The sequence below is a fragment of the Aotus nancymaae genome, unplaced genomic scaffold (genome assembly GCF_030222135.1).
Source record: "Aotus nancymaae isolate 86718 unplaced genomic scaffold, 86718_ANA_hifiasm-v0.15.2.pri h1tg000014l, whole genome shotgun sequence".
In the NCBI taxonomy this organism is placed as follows: Eukaryota; Metazoa; Chordata; class Mammalia; order Primates; family Aotidae; genus Aotus; species Aotus nancymaae.
In genome coordinates this window covers 86,939,449-86,959,881 of record NW_026988425.1, presented here as the reverse complement: position 1 = coordinate 86,959,881, position 20,433 = coordinate 86,939,449, and the positions used below count along the sequence as shown (strand labels likewise).

General features: G+C 37.2%; 1 protein-coding gene across 9 annotated transcripts in view; it reads left to right on the top strand.

Moving 5' to 3' along the window:
* Positions 1 to 20,433, top strand: part of MCTP1 (multiple C2 and transmembrane domain containing 1) — a 583,843-nt gene that overhangs the window by 503,631 nt on the left and 59,779 nt on the right. The window lies entirely within an intron of this gene.

Below are 20,433 nucleotides of genomic sequence, written 5' to 3'. Positions count from 1 at the left end.
CACTGCAGCAGTGGCTGGTGTTAGAACTGCTGCTTTCTATGGCAAAGAGGATAGTGATGCTGTTCTATTTCCAGACCTAAAATCTAAAAAGTCCTAGGGTGAGATTGGGAGGTGGGGGAGAGAAAATCGTTAGTTATTTCCACATCGTTTGACATGTAAAACCAGATTTTTGACCTTCACCAGAATCTGACTTACGTTATAGTAAAGCAGTGAAATTTTTTTGAAGAAAGGAGGAAAACAGTATATTTTAATTTATGTCCTTGACCGTTGATTCCAATAAAGATGTACAGTTATATCCCAGTGTAAGAATTTGTGAGCCACCAACGGCTGTGTCTCCAAAAATAAAGTAATTTGTATGTTGGAAGCATGCATTAGAAATGTCAAAAAAACATTCAGTGGTTAACTCTCCTATGATTTTTTTCCTAATAGTCAGTGATCGAAGGAAAACGGAAACACACCCCCCCGACACACACACACACACACACACACACACACACACACACACACTTTCTCCCTTCTAATGCTATTTCAAACATTTTTAAATCAACAGCGCTTTTATATGAAATTTTTCTTTTGTATATCATTTAGTCATTAACAACATCATCAAATATTAACAAAATCTCCTTCCTGCAAAAACACATATGTGCTTGTTTTTAATGTTAAATAACAGGAGCATACACTTCTGGCAATAAATGGTATGATTTATTGCTAAGGTCAGTTGTGGAGCTGTAGAGAGCTTGTATTTTAACTCAACATGCCAGCTCTGAATCATCATTTCTCTGCTGATAAACACTGAGCTGCCATCCATTTATGGTCATTTTCTCTTGCTTGTTGCTGCTTTATTATTAAAGCCACTATAAAGATCCAGCCCAGCAGCAGGCGTTTCCCCAGAAATGTTAATAAATGGAAGCCTTAGTAAAGTCTAGTACTTAATGTCCCTGCTTGAAGTCAACCTATATGTTTTTAGCCAATTTGTTGATATTCTATACTTCTAATCTCTCCCCTTTTTATGGCCATTTTTAATGGAGAGGATGTTAGGTATGGGAAATAGACACACCTGGTTAACCAGCTCACCAAAACATAGATGTCAAGTGGAACATGCCAGAGGGAAACACCACCAAATCTCTGGAGTAACATCTATTGTAATCTAGTGTTTGGTAGTCGGAAATTGACACCCTGCTTCTAACACATTTTCCGATCTAGTTACCAAAGTTGATTGAAAGTGAGTGCTTAAATTACAGTGTGAATTCAACTGTATTCTTCTGTACAGGATGCCGACAAGCTGTGTGTTTTCCATGTGAAAGGATTGTGAGCTAATTTTCATAAATCCAACCCTTTTATTTGAGTGATAAAAAGGAGGTTTTTCTTTTTCACTCATAATGCAATTGATAGCATAAAAATTATATCTGAATGAAATCTCAAATGTAATAATTTACAATAGACTTTTAAGTGCTTGCATAATGGAGGGAAGAATCTTAGAGTGGACATCTTGAAATATAGTTTTTCCTATTAGAAATGGAAATATGAAAGGATTCTGCAAGGTTCCATTTACCATCTTCCATCTCGACTGGCTCTCACAGCGGTAAATGTTCAGTCTTGGCTATCAGTGTGTCTGAGTGGGAGAAGGGTAATTTCCTACTCTAAAAAATTCGTTGGTTCCTCTATTTAAAGTTTGTGTATAGAGTCATGGGTAATGGAATTTCATGAGAAAACAAATGTGTTCTTTGCCATACGAGCAGGTACTGACCTCTAGCTCTCATTATTTCTGTTTTCTCATATGGTATAATAAGTAAGGTCAGGTCAGTGGGTCCTCTTATAGGATAAAAGTAAAAAAGATTAATAAATGTGCCAAAGCCTCACTTTAATTGAACCTGAAGCATATGTTGGAAGTATGTAAAATATGTCCCAGATGTTTCACCAGGGCTAGTGTCTTGGCTTTCCCTGATCACCACAAGGCAGCTATTAGTCCTATAACCTTTGGACTTGGGGGTAAATGGGGTATTACGTGGCACAGAATGAGAGCACCTGTTTTCCATTCCACCAAGACCCCTGACAGGCTTTCCCTAAGCCTATCCACATGTTTTCACTTAGCAGATTGTTGGGCGATTATGAAAAGTGTCTTTCTTTAGAGCCAGCATTGATATTAGTCACTCACAATGAAAGGGCAAGTCATTGGCTACTTGACAAGGTCCGTGTGGGCATAAAGTGAAATCTTTTATTTCATTTGAGCTTAGGGTGTTTTCCCTTAGCATAATTGTTTACATGACAAAGACACAGGTATAAGAAGTCGAAGCAGACAAAATTATAATTACTTAATATAATAGCTTTGTAATACCTTTTCTTTAGCACTGATTCTAGTCACCTGGGAAGACTTTGGATAAAGTTGGTAAAAGCTAAGTCATGATTTACCTGGTTTCCCATAATTTGCAGTTCTTCTAGATTATGGCTTTTAAATATTTTTTTCTTGAGTTCTTTCTTTTTATTTAAAGAGCTAATCATTATTCAGGTGAGGGTTTGTGATCCACAGACTTACCCTTCATTCTCAAACCCATTGTTCACATTTGCTTAAATCTAAAATTAGGTGGCCTCTCTTTTAATCCAATTCCATGGTTTTCACAAAGACAGAGAAAGGTTTTATATGGAGACTCTTAGTTATGAATCATTGACTTGTTAATATTTTCACTTAGCTTGCATTATGTAGTAGCACTATGTTAAGCTGTGCTGGAGATGACATTTTTCCTGAATTAAATGTTAGAAAGACATCATACTGCGTTCTCAATTCCCTTTGTTGTAGAGCATTCTCTGAACCATCAACCACAAAGTCACAGTTTGATCTGATTTTTTGACCTGACACCAAATCCTGCCTTTGTGGTTAATAGAATATCTTAGCAAATGCTTAGCTAAATTACCTAGGTGGAGCTATCAACAAGCCATATAACAGTGTTTTTCACCATGTTATAGATAATAATACAGTGGTCAGTCTGCATAATCTAGACATCTAATTAATGAAGATCAGCTTTCCTTTTGTAGTTTAAAAAGTTTAGGCATGCTTCCCATGGTGCATCCTACCCTTGTAATAAGATCCAGCTGCTATATCAGGAAGCAGAAGATAAAATGCAGGTTTTCCTCAGAAAAAGCATGGATTCAAATGCATGGCATTCTAGTAATGTTTATTGATAAAAGATATTAAAATGTTCAGCCATTTATGCTTACATTGCTTCTCCTTCTTCAACCATTATGTCAAGGTTACTGTGTTTCAAGAGTACTAGATGTAACAAATGAAACATATCTGAGTTAGTTCAAAATAAACAGATTCTTTGCTTTAATTTTTGAAATCTGTGTTTTCTGGTTCGAATCTCCAGCCCTAAAACATGTATATAATAAAGCCAAGATTCGGGCATCTCTGGCATCTCAAATCAACTATGAGAGGTTGGGGGGAAGATAAGTGATGTGATATGAGAGAAGATTTTAATCTGACAAAATGGCATTTTCTAGTTATAGTCAATGAAATAACTTCACAGTGGGGAAAAAGATTAAGGCTTTGGAGAAAGGCAAGAAGAAAGGAGGCACAAGGAAAATACTTCTTTTTAAAAATTCCTAAGCCACGTTTAACTGGAATAGCATTGTTTTCATTTATTTGCTTGCTGTTGCTGCATTTGCCACACATGTAGAGGCTCGAAACAACACTCACTGTTTAGCTCTCAGTTCAGTAGATCAGAAGTCCAGCACAGCTCAGTTGGGTTCTCTGCTCAGGGTGTGACACTCAAGGTATCAGTCAGGCTGAGTTCTCACCTGAAGGCTTTGGATAAGGACCCACTTCCAAACTCATTCAGGTTATTGATAGAATTCAGATCTTTATAGTTGGAGGACTGAAATCCTTGGTTTCTTGCTGGCTTTCTGATACTAGTTGCTATTTTCCATGGCTTCCTCCATCCCTAAATCTATCAATGGAGAATCTCTGTTGGGTTGAGTCACTCCCATACCTCAAATCTCTTCAGGAAGAGACAAGTTCCTTTTAAGGGCTCACCTGATTAGGCCAGGCCCACCAAAGATAATCTCCTTTTCTTAAAGGCAATTGTGCCATAAGGCAATTGAACATAATCTAGTCATGGGACCACCTATTTCATCTGATATGATTTGGCTGTGTCCCCACCCAAATCTTATCTTAAATTGTAGCTCCCATATTTTCCACGTGTCATGGGAGGGACCTGGTGGAAGATAATTGAATCATGGGGTGGGTTTTTCCTGTGCTGTTCTCGTGATTGTGAATAAATCTTATGAGATCTGATAGTTTTAAAATGGGGAGGTCCGCTGCACACACTGGCTCTTGCCTGCCACCATGTAAGATGTGACTTTATTCCTCCTTGCCTTTTGCCATGATTGTGAGGTCTCCCCAGCCATGTGGAATTGTGGGTCAAACCTTTCCTTCATAAATTACTCAGTCTTGGGTAAACTTTATTAGCAGTGTGAGAACAGACTAATATACCATCATATTACAAAACCTACTCGCACACTCAAGGGGAGGAGACTATCATGATATATCTACTGAAAGGTGTGAATCTTGGCAGCTGTCTTAGAATTCTGCCTGTTAAAACCACCTAGACCCACTCATGCTCTAGAAAAAAATTGGAGCAATCCTTGTGCTCTTGGATGTATTTATTGCAAGACTATAACCCAACTATGTTACAATAAACAAATGAAGAAAACCTGCTTCCTGAGTCATATTCTTTCAAAGATTATAGGAACGTCTCATACCTAGGCTATAAACTGAAGTATATTTTACATTGATAATATAATATATTCCATTTGCTGATTATCTAATTCTGATCTGGGATGAGGGATGGTTGAACAGGCAAGAGCTATTTCTTTCTCCTTGTTTTCTCCTACTAGGAAGAGGATCAAATAATAATAAGATTAATAAAAAATCAGGGAAGGATCCATTTTTCCTTTGGGAAACCTATTGGTGCTTAGACACCCATTGAGCTGAGAGCCCACTCACCTTGAGTTCGTAGAAATACTGTCTACTTCATCTAGAACGATAGCAGCGTTACAACTGGAGGGTACCCAAGAAATAACCTAGTTCAACTCCCTTAATTTAAAGTGAGGAGACTGTGGTTCAGCCAAACTTAAGTGAATTGCGGAAGGATATAGACAAGTAGAAGAGCCAGACCTGATGCTCAGCTTTTCTGATTCCAAATTTCTCATCCTTACCCTTCCTTAAGACTAGCTTTCTTGGGGGAAGGGGGATTGTCAAAGTACAGATGCAGATTGCCTCAGACATGATCTTTAAGTCTTTAGGGTTGTTTAATAAGGGAATATACCTTTCACTCCAGCTAGAGGCTGTTAATTTCTAGGTTTCTACTTCTCTTCACTATTTTCCTACACATCCAGTCCTTTCCTACCATTCCAACTAAGGGAGTGTGTAGTAGGCAGAATAATATCAAAAATGCCCATGCTTAATCCCTGGAACCTATGGAGATGTCATGCTACATAACAAAGAGGAAGTAAAGTAGCAGATAGGATGAAGGTTGCTAATCATCCAACCTAAAATATGGAGATTGTCCTGGTTTGTCTGATTGGGCTTAATATAATCACAAGTAGAGAGGCCATCAGAGCAGATGGCAGCTGGCAGCTGCATGTGAAGCCATGGCCGAGATCAAGCCTCAGGACCTTCATGGCAAGAAGGAAGAGCTGCTGAGACAGCTGGACCACCTAAAGGTAGAACTCTCCCAGCTGCACATTGACAGCATGACAGGTGGTACGGGGTTCACAATCCACCCCCCTTGTTCTCACTGTCTTTACCAGACTCAGAAAGAGAACCACAGGATGGTCTACAAGGGCAAGAAGTACAAGCTCTTAGTTCTGCAGCCCAAGAAAGCATGTGCCTGAAACGCAGGCTCACCAAGTGTGAGAAGGACCTAAAGACCAAGAAATACCCAAGAATGAACAGTGGGTAACCACTGGAAAAGTACAGGCTGCACGGCATCAGTAAAACACAGACTAACTGGTAGAGGTTGGGGACTGCTGATGCTGGCTTTGAAGATGGAGGAAGGGAGCCGCAAGCTAAGAAAATGTGTCTAGAAGCTAGAAAGGGCAAGGAAAAGGATTCTCCCCTAGAACCTGCAACAAGAAATGTAGCCCTGCCCACATCTTGATTTTTAGCCCAGTGAGACCAATTTCAGACTTCTGACCATTCTTACGGAATGGTAAAATAATACATTTGTGATTTCTAAGATAATACATTTGTGGTTTACAGTAACACGTTACATCAGCAATAGGAAATTAATACAGCTAACTTCCAACTGCGTTTCCTATACTTCTCCAAAAAATACTATATTTTAAAGCACTAGATCTGAGCTCCTCATTTGTCCTTATTAACTTCATCCTACTGTTCTGTATAAATACAGCTACATGATTTCCATTCAATATGAACACTGAAAGCAGTAGCTAACAAAGCAAATATTTTTATCCAAATTTCTTAATTTTGATTTTAGAAAAGCTTGTTCAAAAATGAGAGTGGGTTATTGCCCATCTGTAATGCAGTCATATACTTTCCAGTTTAGGAGTCTGTAGTATTATTTTTATTTTTATTTATTTTTTTGAGACAGAGTCTCACTCTGTCACCTGGGCTGGAATGCAGTGGTGCGATCTCGGCTCAATGCAACCTCTACCTCCTGGGTTCAAGCGATTCTCCTGCCTCAGCCTCCTGAGTAGCTGGGATTACAGGCACCTGCCACTACGCCCAGCTAATTTTTTGTATTTTTAGTAGAGATGGGTTTTCCCCATGTTGGCCAGGCTGGTCTTGAACTCCTGGCATCATGACTCACCTGCCTCAGCCTCCCAAAGTGCTGAGATTACAGGCGTGAGCCACCTCGCCCAGCCAGGAATCTGTATTATTAATTGGCAAATAGAGCAGCAAGTCCTGGTCTATTTCATTTTTCAGCTGAAGAATTTTACTTCTTCACAACATTCATTCCATTCCTTAAAATGTTTTACCCTTCAAAGGTCAGTAAGTTTCATTCTTAAGTCACAGACCCTGAGAATCTGAAGAAAGATTTACACTTTCTCCCAGAAGAGGACACAAAAACATGCACACACACATATATACGAGTATCTTTACAAAGTCATCCTTGTTGCTCTCGGCACCATTCTGTTGAACTTAATGCCTGTTTCCTCAAACACCTGAGATAAACACAAATTTTACAGGTAAAAATAATGTTTAATTCAATTCAAAAGCAAGCTTCTATAAGAAGGGTGGTGTTTGGCTTGATTGTGAGATTATGGAGTAGTTTGGATGCAGTAATGGGCTTGTTATCTTTGACATCCATTTGACTGTGGCTTTTCAGTTTCACGGCAATAAGTGCTGGAAACACTGACTTGGCGAAAGAAAACAGTAACAAAATGGGAGCTGCTGTGCCTTTATTAGATGAGGATTAGGCACGGTGAGGAATCCTAGAGTTCTCCAGAGTCCTCCAGAATTCATATTGTATTGAGATCATCTTTTGAAAAGTCTCCATCATTAATGCTTCATAATATTTTTTAAAAAAATAATTATGTACTCATGCCTCAATGTTAAAGTCATTGGAAACAGAATTAGTTTTCAAAGAAGCTAGAAAGAGCAAGGAAAAGGATTCCAGCTAGTGATTCCAGCTGGTGGAGGGTTTCTACCTGTCAAGCTTTGTTACACCTTGTTTCACTTTGCAGAAGCGCTTCTCCAGTCTTGGAATGTTTAGGTAGATATCTGTCTCCAACACTCCCTCCAGAGTGGCAGTTGGGCTAAAAGAATTTAAATGAAAAGATTTGCATAGATAATTTGGTAAGAATGTCCATCAAGTAAAGCAAACTATGAATGGACTCTTTCCTATTGGGTTATTCTGATAGTTGGATTTTCTTTGCCTCAGAAAAGGACTTTCATTTGAAAGTCAATCAAATGTTTCAAGACAGGTCCTCTGGAAAGCTAGTTAACTTCTGTATTGCAGCAGTGAATTTTCTCTTCCATTCCCCTTTCTTGACAAAAACTCTCGAAATAGCAGTGTGTCAGCCCTGGCTCTCAGGAGGTTGACAACATTTGTAGAAATAGACACGATTTTTTCAGGATTGCTGGCAGAGTCGTTGACACGGCTGACACCACTGCATGTTGAGATGAGAAGCATGTTTCTTCACCAAAGCAGCAGAACCAGATGTGTTGCCAAGCATCACAGATGCTCCATCTGAACCCAGGGTGCCAAGATTTTTATTCCGCCTGAAACTTTGTTTGGCAAAGAAATTCTTCACCATTTTAAAGACATTGACTCTGCAGATTCTAAAAGAAATTCACAAAGTAGGAATTCTTTGATTTTAAGAACTTGCCAACAGGAGTTAGCTATACAAATAGAGGTATCTACTTCCATTAAATTATATACAAAAAGGTAAATATTAAAGAAATGTCAGAAAATCCATAGAGTTGACATCATTTGATGTCAGTGAGGGCACAACTTCAAGAAATGTGTGGCTTCATTGAACTATTTCTGGTGGGATGTGAGTTATCTTTCTTGGTGATATGGTTCATTTATTTTAAAAGTTTCAATACGAGTCTTTTTTTCTTGGGGCAAATCCAAAATCAAGTAAAGTCCCAGACTTTAAAAATCAACCTATTTTTACATAAAGAAAAAGACTCACACAGTCTAATAAATTTTCAGAGTAGGCAGTCTGAGGTACTTCAATTTTATTGGTTCTGTGCTTCCATTGGTTATAATTTTGCCACACAAGAAGTTCTATAATTTTTATAGTCTGTCATACTCCATAATTAATATAAAGCTAATAGATGTGAAAACCTCATGAGGCTACTGTTTTTTTTTCAATTTTTTTGATATATAAAAATTGTACCTATTTATGGATTACATGTGGTATTTTAATATATGATCAAATCAGGATATTTAAGATATCAATCATCTTAAATATTTATCATTTCTTTGAGTGTTGAACATTTCAAATCTTCTAGTTATTTTGAAATATAAAATAAATTAACTATAGTCACCCTATTGTGCTATTGAACACTAAGATATAGTGCTTCTATCTAACCGTATGTTTGTTCCCATTAACTAATCTCTCTTCTCCCCACCCCCTTCCCAGCCTCTGGTAACTATTATTTTACTCTTCACTATGAGATCAAAATTTTTAGCTCCTGCAGATGAGTAAGAATATGCGATATTTGTCTTTCTGTGCCTGGTTTATTTCATTTAACATAAAGACCTCAAGTCCCATCCACAATGCTGCAAGTGATATAATTTTATTCCTTTTTATGGCCAAATAGCATTCCATTGGGTGTATATATATATATATATATACATACACACCACATTTGCTTTATTCATTAAAATGTTGATGGATACTTCACGTTAAATCTGTTATCCTGTCTATTGTGAATAGTGCTGCTATGAATATGGGGATTCAGGAATCCCTTTGATATACTGATTTCCTTCCCTTTGGCTAAATACCCAGTAATGAGATTGCTGGGTCATATGCTACTTCTATTTTAAGTTTTTTGAGAAATCTTCACATTGATTTCCATAATGGCTCTACTAATTCACATTCTCACCAATTATGTCCAAGAGTTCCCTTTTTTCTGCATCTTTGACTACATCTGTTATTTTTTGTCTTTTTAATAACAGCCATCTTAATTGGGATGGGATGATATTTCATTGTGATTCTGATTTGCATTTCTCCAATAATTAGTGATACTGAATATTTTTTTAATATGTCTGTTGACCATTTGTATGTCTTTTGAGAAATGTCTATTCAGATTCGTGGCCCACTTTTTAATTAGATTTTTTTGAGGTTTTTTAGTTGAGTTATTTGAGTTATTTGTATATTCTGGTTAGGAATCTCTTGTTGGATAAATAGTTGCAAAAGACAGCTGTCTCTTCGTTATGATTGTTTCCTTTGCTGTGCAGAAGCTACTTAGTCTAATGTAGTCCTGTTTGTCTATTTTTTGTTTCTGCTGCCTGTGCTTTTGAAGTATTAGCCATAAAACTTTGCCTGGCCCAATATCCTGATGTATTTCTCCTGTGTTTTCTTCTGGTAGTTTTATAGTTTTACGCCTTAACATTTAAGTCTTTAATCCATTTTGAGTTGATTTTTGTGTATGGTGAGATATAAGTGTCTAGTTTAATCTTCTGCATATGAATATCCACTTTTCCCAGCCCAATTTATTGAAGAGAGTGTCCTTTCCCCAATCTATGTTCTTCATACCTTTGTTGAAAATCAGTAGACTGTAAATATGTGGATATATTTCTGAGCTCTCTATTCTGGTCTATTAGTCTGTGTGTCTGTTTTCATACCAATACCATGTCGTTTTGGTTATTAAAGCTTTATAGCGTATTTTGAAGTAAAGGATTGTGATGTCTTCAGCTTTGTTCTTTTTGCATAGGATTACTTTGGCTATTAGGGTGTTTTATAGTTCTATACAAATTTTAGGATTGTGTTTTCCATTTCTCAAAAGAATGTTATTGGTATTTTGATAGAGATTGCATTGAATGTGTAGACTGCTTTGTATAGTATAGTCATTTTAACAATATTAATTCTTCCAATCCATGGGCATGGGATCCCTTTCCATTTGTGTCCTCTTCAGTTTCTTTCATCAGTATTGTTTAGTTTTCCTTGTAGAGGTCTTTCACTTCCTTGGTTAAATTTATTCCTAGGTATTTTATTTTCTTTGTAGCTAGTGTAAATGGGATTGCTGTCTTGATTTCTATTTCAGCTAGTTCATTACTGGTATATAAAATGCCACTGATTTTTGTATGTTGATTTTGCATCCTACAATTTTATTGAATTCGTTTAATCTGTTCTAAGAGGTTTTTTTGTGGTGTCTTTAGGTTTTTCTATATATAAGATCATGAGGGATAATTTGACTTCCTCTTTTCGAATTCAGATGCCTTTTTTTTTCTCTCTCTCACCTGATTGCTCTAGCTAGGACTTATCAGTACTATGTCGAACAACAGTGGTGAACAGGGGCATCGTTGTTATGTTCCAGTTCTTAGAGGAAAGGCTTTCAGGTTTTCCCCATTCCAGATATTAGCTATGGGCTTGCCATATAGAGCCTTTATTACATTGAGATATGTTCCTTCTATGCCTAATCTGTTGAGAGTTTGTATCATAAAGAGATGTAGAATTTTATCAAATGCTGCTTCTGTGTCTATTGTGATTATTATATGATTTTGTTCATCACTCTGTTAATGTGATGTATCACATTTGTTGATTTGCCTATGTTAAACCATCCTTGTATCCCTCAGATAAATCCAACTTGATCACGGTGTATTATCTTTTTGATGTAATATTGGATTTAGTTTGCTAGTATTTTTGTTGAGGATTTTTGTGTCTGTGTTCATAAGGGATATTGGCATGTAGTTTTCTTTTGTTTTATTGTGTCCTTGTCTGGTTTGGGTATCTGGGTAATGCTGGCCTCATAGAATGAGTCAAGAAGAATTCTGTCCTCTTCAATTTTGCAAAACAGTTTGAAAAGAATTGTTAGTTGCTTATAAATTGACAGAGTAAGCAGTAAAGCCATCCAGTTTAGGCTCTTCTTTGTTGAGAGACATTTTACTACTGACTCAATCTCACTATTCCTTATTGACCTATTCAGATTTTCTATTTCTTCCTGGTTTAATCTCGGTAGGTTGTACATGTCCAGGAATTTTCCTCTAGGTTTTCCTACGCTAGAGTGCAGTGTCGTGATCTCAGCTCACGGTAACCTCCGCCTCCCAGGTTCAAGCAATTCTCCTGCCTCAGCTTCCCAAATAGCTGGGATTACAGGTGTCTGCCACCACACCCAGCTAGTTTTTTTGTACTACTTTTAGTAGAGACAAGATTTCACCATGTTGGCCAGGCTGGTCTTGAACTCCTGACCTCCTGACCTCAGGTGATCTGCATGCCTTGGCCCCCCAAAGTGCTGGAATTACAGGCATGAGCCACTGCACTGGGCCGCCTCTAGGTTTTCTAATTTGTCGGTATATACTTGTTTATAATAGTTTCTAATGATCCTTTGTATTTCTGTGATATCAATTGTAATGTATTTTTTCAATTCTGATTTTATTTGAGTCTTTTCCCCCACTTAGGTAGCCTAGCTAATGTCTTACTGATTTTGTCTTTTCAAGAAACCAGTGTTTTGTTTATCCTTCGTAATTTTTTGTCTCGATTTTGTTTAGTTTTATTGTTGTTGTTTATTTTGTTTGTTTGTTTTTTGTGTTTTTTTTAGGCAGAATTTCTCTCTTGTTGTCCAGGCTGGAGTACAGTGGCGTGATTTTGGCTCACAACAATTTCTACCTCCCGCATTCAAGCAATTCTCCTGCCTCAGCTTCCCGAGTAGCTGGGATTATAGGCACCTGCCACCACACCCAGCTAATTTTTGTATTTTTTAGTAGAGATAGGGTTTCACCACATTGGCCATGGCTAGCCAGGCTGGTCTCAAACTCCTGACCTCAGGTGATCCAACCACCTTGACATCCCAAAGTACTGGGATTACAGGCAGGAGCCACCACACTCAGCCTATTTTGTTTAGTTCTGCTCTGATATTTATTATTTCTTTCCTTGTACTAATTTTCAGTTTGGTTTGTTCTTGCTGTTCTAGTTCCTTGAGGTATATCGTTAAATTGGTTATTTGAAATCTTTCTACTTTTTGGATGTAGGCATTTATTTCTATAAGCATCCCTCTTAGCACTGCTTTTGCTGTATTCCGTGGGTTTTAGCACATCGTGTTTCTGTTTTTGTTATAAGAAACCTTTTATTTTCTTCTTATCCATTTATTAATTTCTTTATTTTTGAGATGGAGTCTTGCACTGTTGCTCTGGCCAGAGTGCAATGGCGTGCTCTTTGCTCACTGCAACCCCCGCCTCCCAGGTTCAAGCAATTCTCCTGCCTCAGCCTCTCAAGTAGCTGAGACTACAGGTACCTGTCACCATGCCTGGCTAATTTTTTGTATTTTTAGTAGAGCCAGTGTTTCACTGTGTTGCCCAGGCTGGTCTCAAACTCTTGACCTCATGATCCATCCAGCTCAGCCTCCCAAAGTGCTGGGATTACAGGCATGAGCCACCACACCTGGCCTCTTCTCTTCTTAATTACTTCATTGACCCAGTGGTTGTTTAGAAGCATGTTGTTTCATTTCCATATATTTATATTTATACAATTCCCAAAGTTCCTCTTCTTATTGATTTCTAGTTTTATTTCCTTGTGGCCTGAGAAGATACTTCATATGAGTTCAAATCTTTTGAAATTTGTCGAGAGTTGTTTTGTAGCCTAATGCGTGGCCTATCCCGAAGAATGTCCCATGTGCTGATGAGAAGAATGTGTATTCTGCAGCTTGTGGATTAAATGTTCTACAAAGGTCTGTTAGGTCCGTTTGGTCTAAAGTGTAGTTTAAATCCATTGTTTGTTTGATTTTTTTTTTTTGTCCAGGTGATCTATCCAGTGCTGCGAGTAGGGTATTGAAGTCTCCAACTATTATTGTGTTGGAGTCTCTATCTCCTGTTAGATCTAATATTTGCTTTATGTGTCTTGGTGCCACAGTGTTACGTGCATATATTTACAATTGTTGATCTTCTTGCTGAATTGATCCCTTTATCATTTGTCTGCTTTTATAGTTTTTGACTTAAAGTCTGCTTTATCTGATGTAAGTATAGCTACTCCAGCTCAATTTTGGTTTCTATTTGTGTGGATTATCTTTTTTCATCCCTTCACTTTCACTTTCAGTCTATATGTGCCTTTACAGGTGAAATGAGATTCTTGTGATAGTACTATTGTTTTTTCTTTGAAAATTTCCAACTTAATCTAGATTCATAATAAACAAGGATACATGGATTATAGACTCAAAGTAAACAAGGATGCATGAACTATAGTCATGTTAGCAGGGTGGGCTCCTAACAATTAGGTTCTTATCAATAGGAAATTATTCTGAAGTTTTTAACATGGTGGTGACAATGTCACCTGCCTTTTTACCTTTGATGGCATCTGTGGCAGACTGCATTAAGGATATACATCCCTGCATACTGATATCAGACTTGTCCATGTGACTCACTTTGGGTGACACGTGCCATATCCAAGCAAAAAGGTTTAAGAGTCATCCTTGGCCCTGCCATCTCTCTTTCCCTTCTGCAACAAGGCTGGCACCATCCACAAAGAAGCTACTCCTTCAGCCTGAATCCTGGAATAAAGATGACATGGAGCCAACCCATATGGACATGTAGTGTGAACAAAAAAAATAAATCCTTTTTATAAGCCTCTATGATTTTGGGCATCTTTGTGACTGCAATGTAAGTTAGTCTAGGCTGATAAATACAGCATCTTATTTCATATCCCTCTGTGTAAATCAATGTCTTAATAGTATAATTTGACATAAAACATAAATTTTGTATAGCAGTAATCAAAGTCTCAGAAAGTTTTAAATTCTTTTTATCTTTCTAAGTTTGCAGTCCTACCCTTCCTTACTTAAAGCTCAGCTTCAGATAAAAGTTGAACTGTTTTGCTATTATGTGTTTTTCATTGAAAAATGACACTTTTGTTCCATAAACATATATTGAGAGACAAGTCACTGACTAGACAGAGATGAATATGGCACAGTATGAGCCTTCCAGGAGTCATTGTGTGATGGGATCCTTGATTATGTAGGCCAATAATTATAATACAATGGGAAAATGTTATAATAAGGTTATGAATAGTTTTGGTGAGAAAACAGGAAGGTAGCCAGCTTCACAGAATTGTCAGTGAATGTTCCACAAAGGAACTGACATTTGATTTGTGTCTTGAAGGGTAAATGAGAATGTACCAGGAAGTTTAGTATATAAAATCAAGGAATACATAGTATCATAGGAGTATAAAGTGCAGGAGGGAGAGTCAAGGGGAATGACACTAGAAATCTACATTTAAGATTGTGAAGGCTTTGGATATCATTCAAGGAGTCTGAATTATATGCTTCAAGTAATGAGAACTCATAGGCAGTTTTAAAGGAGATAATTGTTATGATGAAATGTATGCTTTAAGAAGAGAACTTTGGCAACTGGACACAGGATAGAATAAGAAGGAAATGAGACTTAAGTAGAGAAATATGCTAGGATGTTCTACAATAGCTCTGGCAAGAAATAAAGGCATCTTAATGGTAAAAATGATAATAGAAAGAAACAAATTCGAGAGATTTTTAAATAGTAAATCTAACAGATTATTGAAAAAATTTATGTTGAAGAGAATAAATTTCTTTTAATGATGTGGATGACCATGATGTGTCTAGCTGAAATATATTTGTATAGCACATTACATATTTTAAGTACTTTCCCTTCTTACCTTATTTATTATTCACAATAACTCTATATATTGACACATGAAATACTATTCCCATGCTCTAGTATCAGGAAGATTACCCTGGCTAGTGGAGAAGTAGCTAAGACTGGAAATCAGATAATGGGGAAGTAGTTGAGCCTAGAAACAAGTTAACTTGTCTTACAGAGAAAGAAGCTAAGACTAGGAATTAGTAGTTTGTCTGGTGGTGAAGAAACTGAGATCAGAAAACAAATCCTCTCATTAATTTTCCTTCCCAGAGATGTTTTAGCAAAGCCTGTTGACCCATGTAGAGATGACACTCAGGCCACTTGGAATGCAACTTGTGTACCCATAGCCCATTCTTCTCAGAATAGACAGAGAGAGTGTCCCATATGCCTGCCTGCCCATCTTTTCCCTGGGCACTGGGTCTTGATAGCATTTGGAAAAATGATGGCCACAGGTCCATATGGAGTGTCTTTTACCCATTCAGTTTGCTTTCATAAGTAAGCACAGATCCAGTGTGGAAACAAGAAAGACAAATGTAAAATATATTTTCAGTGCCTCAAGTTGTTTCAGAGGGAAAGGCGTATAGTAACCACGCTTATTCTGCTTTGATCAACCAGTCGTTAGGAGAATATGATGCTGGAAGAACTTGCATCAGTTGATAAGCCTCTACTACTGACACTATTTTATAGATGAAAAGACTGAAACCTCTGAGGCATAAGTAACTCATTAAAAGTCATTAAAGAAGTGAAACAGCCAGACTTTAAACTTTAGTCTCTCTACCTCCAAAGCCCACCATTTTTGGCATAACAAACTCCTCAAAACTTAGCGATCTAAAATAATAATTTTACCACTCTCTGTCATTATATACATTGTGTTGACTGGGCTCACCTGGGCACTTCTTTCCTGAATCTCTCGTATGGTTCTAGTTAGATGCCTGGGACTGCAGCCATTTAAAAGGCTCAACTTGGCTGCACATCCAAGGTGGCTTGGTCTGGCAGTTGTTGCAGTTGTTGCTGGCAGCTTGGTTTGGAAAGGGAGAATCCAAAAGTGAGTATTTGAAGAGAACCAGTGGAAGCTGCAAGGCTTCTGATGACCTAGCCTTGGAAGTCCCAGAATGTCACTTTGCTACATTCTATTAGAAGTCAAGCAAGACATTAGACCAGCCCAGACTTAAGGAGAGGGTAATTTAATTCTGCTTCTTGATAGGGATTATAAAGATCATAGTGCATAGGAACCTTTGGGATTGGAGATATTGTGTGGCCATCTGTAGAAAATAAAATTGGCCACAATTTCCCAAGACCAAAAGCTTCTAATAGATGTCATGTAGCATTAAGAAATATGGAGCCTGTTGCCTCCCAAGAGTCTCTCTTTATTTAAGATTTATCAGCACACTGGATTAAGTTATCCCAAAACTTATATAAATAAGGCACCTTCATATTGTCAGGTAGATTCAAGTTGCATCATCCTGTGCGTATTTATTTTTGGTTTTGATTTACAAGATGAATTGTCATTTTCTATGTCTCTGCTAAAATATGAAAGGACTACCTAATTATTCTTTTATCTTGCTTGTAGATAAGAATTCCGTCCAAAACTTTCACTTTCTAGCTAAGCTCTCCCTCAAAGCTACTTGGGAAACAGGAAGGAGTTGCAAAGAATCTGTAGGAAATTCCTATCTAAATTATAATGGACATCCATTCCTGTCCCTTAATTAAGGAGATCCGAATGCCAACAGTCTGTGTTCTGGAAGCCAGAGTTTACCTACTGGGACTATCTGCCAAATATTAAAAGTCAAGTAATAAAAGAAGGTTGCAGAGCATTTCCTTCTTAAAGTATAATAGTTTCTACATTTTGAAAATGCAATTTAGAATTGCCAACAGTTCACTTTTGGTATTTTACTGATTTTTTCGAGGACATTTATCATACGATTTAGAAGATTACTAATATCTCTAAACTTTTGTTGTAGGACTGGGCATGGTGGCTCATATCTGTAATTCCAGCACTTTGGGAGGCCAAGGCGAGATAATCGCTTGAGCCCAGGAATTGGAGACCCGCCTGGGTGACATAGTGGGACCCTGTCTCCATGAAAAATATAAAAATTAGCCTGACATGATGTCACATGACTCAGTAGTCTCAACTATTGGGAGGCCGAGGCAGGAGGATAACTTGAGCCTGGGAGGTCAAGGCTGCAGTGAGTCATGATCGCACTACTGCACTTAGCCTGGATGACACAGTGATACTGTCTCAAAAAAAATAAAGCAATTTTGTTGTAGGAACTGTAAGTAGCTCAGTTAAGATCCTTTTCTTATATTCCTGGAGCTAATATTTCTCTGCTTTACTGAGGTAGCATATGTGGGTGTTAAAATCAATGTTTGGCATATTATGTGCATAAATGCTGTTTCTTTGTTCTGGAATTTTAGCCAAGTATTCTGATCAGCAATGATTTGGGAAGGGACAGCATCTGAATTCTCTTTATGATTCCATGCTTAAATATTTTGGAGACATAACGGCGGTATGATAAGTGAATATACAGCTGTGGCAGTCTGATAATGTAAGATTTTATTGATTATCCAACAGAATAGCTACCCTGGGTAGTTTGCTTGTCACAACCTTCAGTGCCTGAAGTAGTTGAACAAGTTCTTTTTTTCCCATTGAGCTAACCTCAAAGTCATATAGTTTCTGAATCAAGGTCCTCAGATTTCATACTTTGCCAATTTCTTTCCTTTCTAATGGGGTATATTAGAGAGAATGTGTCACCTTTTGCACCATGTAATATCAAATCAGATCAGAATTCATGCACAATTATGTCAGTAGAAATCTAATAGTACAGGCTGGCTTATCTCTAGATAACACATGGAAAAATAAACTTCCACAACTGACAGATTTACTTGATTTTTTTTCCAGATAAGTTATTTGTAAGCAATTGAGCTAGAGAATGTAACTGGATTATTTTTTGTACAAAATAAAAAATCCTCAACAGTAAAATGGTTGCTAAGTATTCAAGCTCTGTCACTCTGCTTTTTTTTTTTCTCTTTGAAAAAGTTCCTGGAAAATGAATGCAAAGAAAGAACAAAAAAAAACATTTTGCATTAGGTATATTTATTAGGAGAGCTAATGACTTCAGAAAACAAAATTTACATAAAGCACTTATGTGAAAATAACTTTCATTGATAGTTAATGGCATTTAAGTAACATAGGTTATGTGGTAGCCTACCTGGGAATGATATTAGGCTGCCTAAAAAGCATTCATCTGTGTTTCTCTTTCATAATCAGAAAAAGTCAAAGCCCATCACTAATCTGAAGTCTTCTTGAAACCAATTAAAATAATTTAAGTTGTACTGCAAATGTGCTTTTTAAGTGTTTTAGCTTAGGATGTCATAGGGATGTTGTAACCCCTTTTAATGTTACTATTTATATATAACTACCATATGTATAGTATTACACTTTTAATGTACTTATTAGCTGTCACTTGAAATTAAATGCAGACGTGGTTTTTTTTTTTTTTTTTTTTTTTTTTTTTTTGCCTTCAGTTTCTCCTACGTTAAACGTTTAAATAATGATACCAGTAGTAAAAGAGTAGGTAGCATTCCCAGTGGAAACCATCTTTTGCATCTGGTGGGGCTGTGTTCAGGTTTCTACATGAAAGATATCATAATATCAGAATCTCTTAGTGTTTACACACCTGGTATCCAGAACTCTACCTGATGTCTTTTCTTGGGGAATTAATGGAATCGAAACTTATGGTAGGCATGTTTGATAGATATGCCTTGTCTGTAGAGATCTGGTCATAATTCCATCAAAATTTGTCCCTCGTTGATCATATATCTATGCATTTTTATGTCTTTGTGGTTTTCTTCACCAACTCTGTGCTTGCATCAGTGCCTTCATTAGAAGGTCAGATTTTGAAGATTTAATAATTCACCTTGAAAATGTACTATAAGTTGAATGTATCAAGCATAGGTTTTCTCCACTCAGCATGAATTTCACAGGATTACAAAAGGCAAATCCATAACTAAAATATTTTCTTGATATCTGTTTTTAATTTATATGAGGAAAAGTAAATAGATGTTTATTGATTTTAGGTGCTTTTTCCTATTCTACAAGTCATGTTTGTTTTTCTGTATTATAATGATATTGTGCAGACTTTTCTCCATGATGACAAAATTGTGCATTTTCCAAACATAGAAAATTAGTTTTAATAAAAATTGATCCAGGGAGGAGTCACTTGGAGGGGTTAGAGCTTATACTAAAACAGTTGATATGAAAAATTAAAATTTCTTATTTATTAATAAATATTCACCTTCCCACAATCTAAATCATAGTTGTATAGCTTCTTTAACAATAGGTAAAAGAATAATATGGTAGAAAGAAACCAGTTTTTGTCTTATAAGAGTTGATTGACTTTGTTACCTACAGGTACTTTTGAATCTGTTTAAATATACACAGCACAGAAATGAAGGTGGAATTTTCTTTTTTCTTTTTCTTTTTACTTTTTTTTTTTTTTGAGATGGAGTCTAGCTCTTGTTGCCCGGGCTGGAGTGCAATGGTGCGATCTTGGCTCAGGGCAACCTCCGCCTCCCGGGTTTAAGTGATTCTCCTGCCTCAGCCTTCTGAGTAGCTGGGATTACATGCATGTGCCACGATGCCTGGTCAATTTTTGTTTTTTTGGTTGAGATGGGGTTTCTCCATGTTGGTCAGGTTGGTCTCAAACTCTCGACCTCAAGTGACCTGCCTGTCTTGGCCTCCCAAATTGCTGGCATTACAGGTGTGAGCCACGGAGCCCAGCTCTTTCTTTTTTAAGAGATGGGGTCTCGCTCTGTCCCCCAGGCTGGAGTGCTGTGGTGCAGTGCATAGCTCACTGCAGCCTTGAACCCTTAGGCTTAAGTGATCCTTCCAAGTAGGTAGGACTACAGGTATGTGCCACCACATCCAGCGAGGGATTTTCTGATTAAGAAACAAGAAAACGAGAGAGTACTTTTCTCATATCAAATATGAATTATTCATTCAGTTCATTCATTTGTTCACATATTCATGCATATGTGCACTTAATAAATATCTGAGTACCTATGACAAATATCTAGTCTGTGTATCACATAGTGACACATTTTTAGAAAAGAGTATAGTGAGTTTTCTTTTCCTTCACTCACC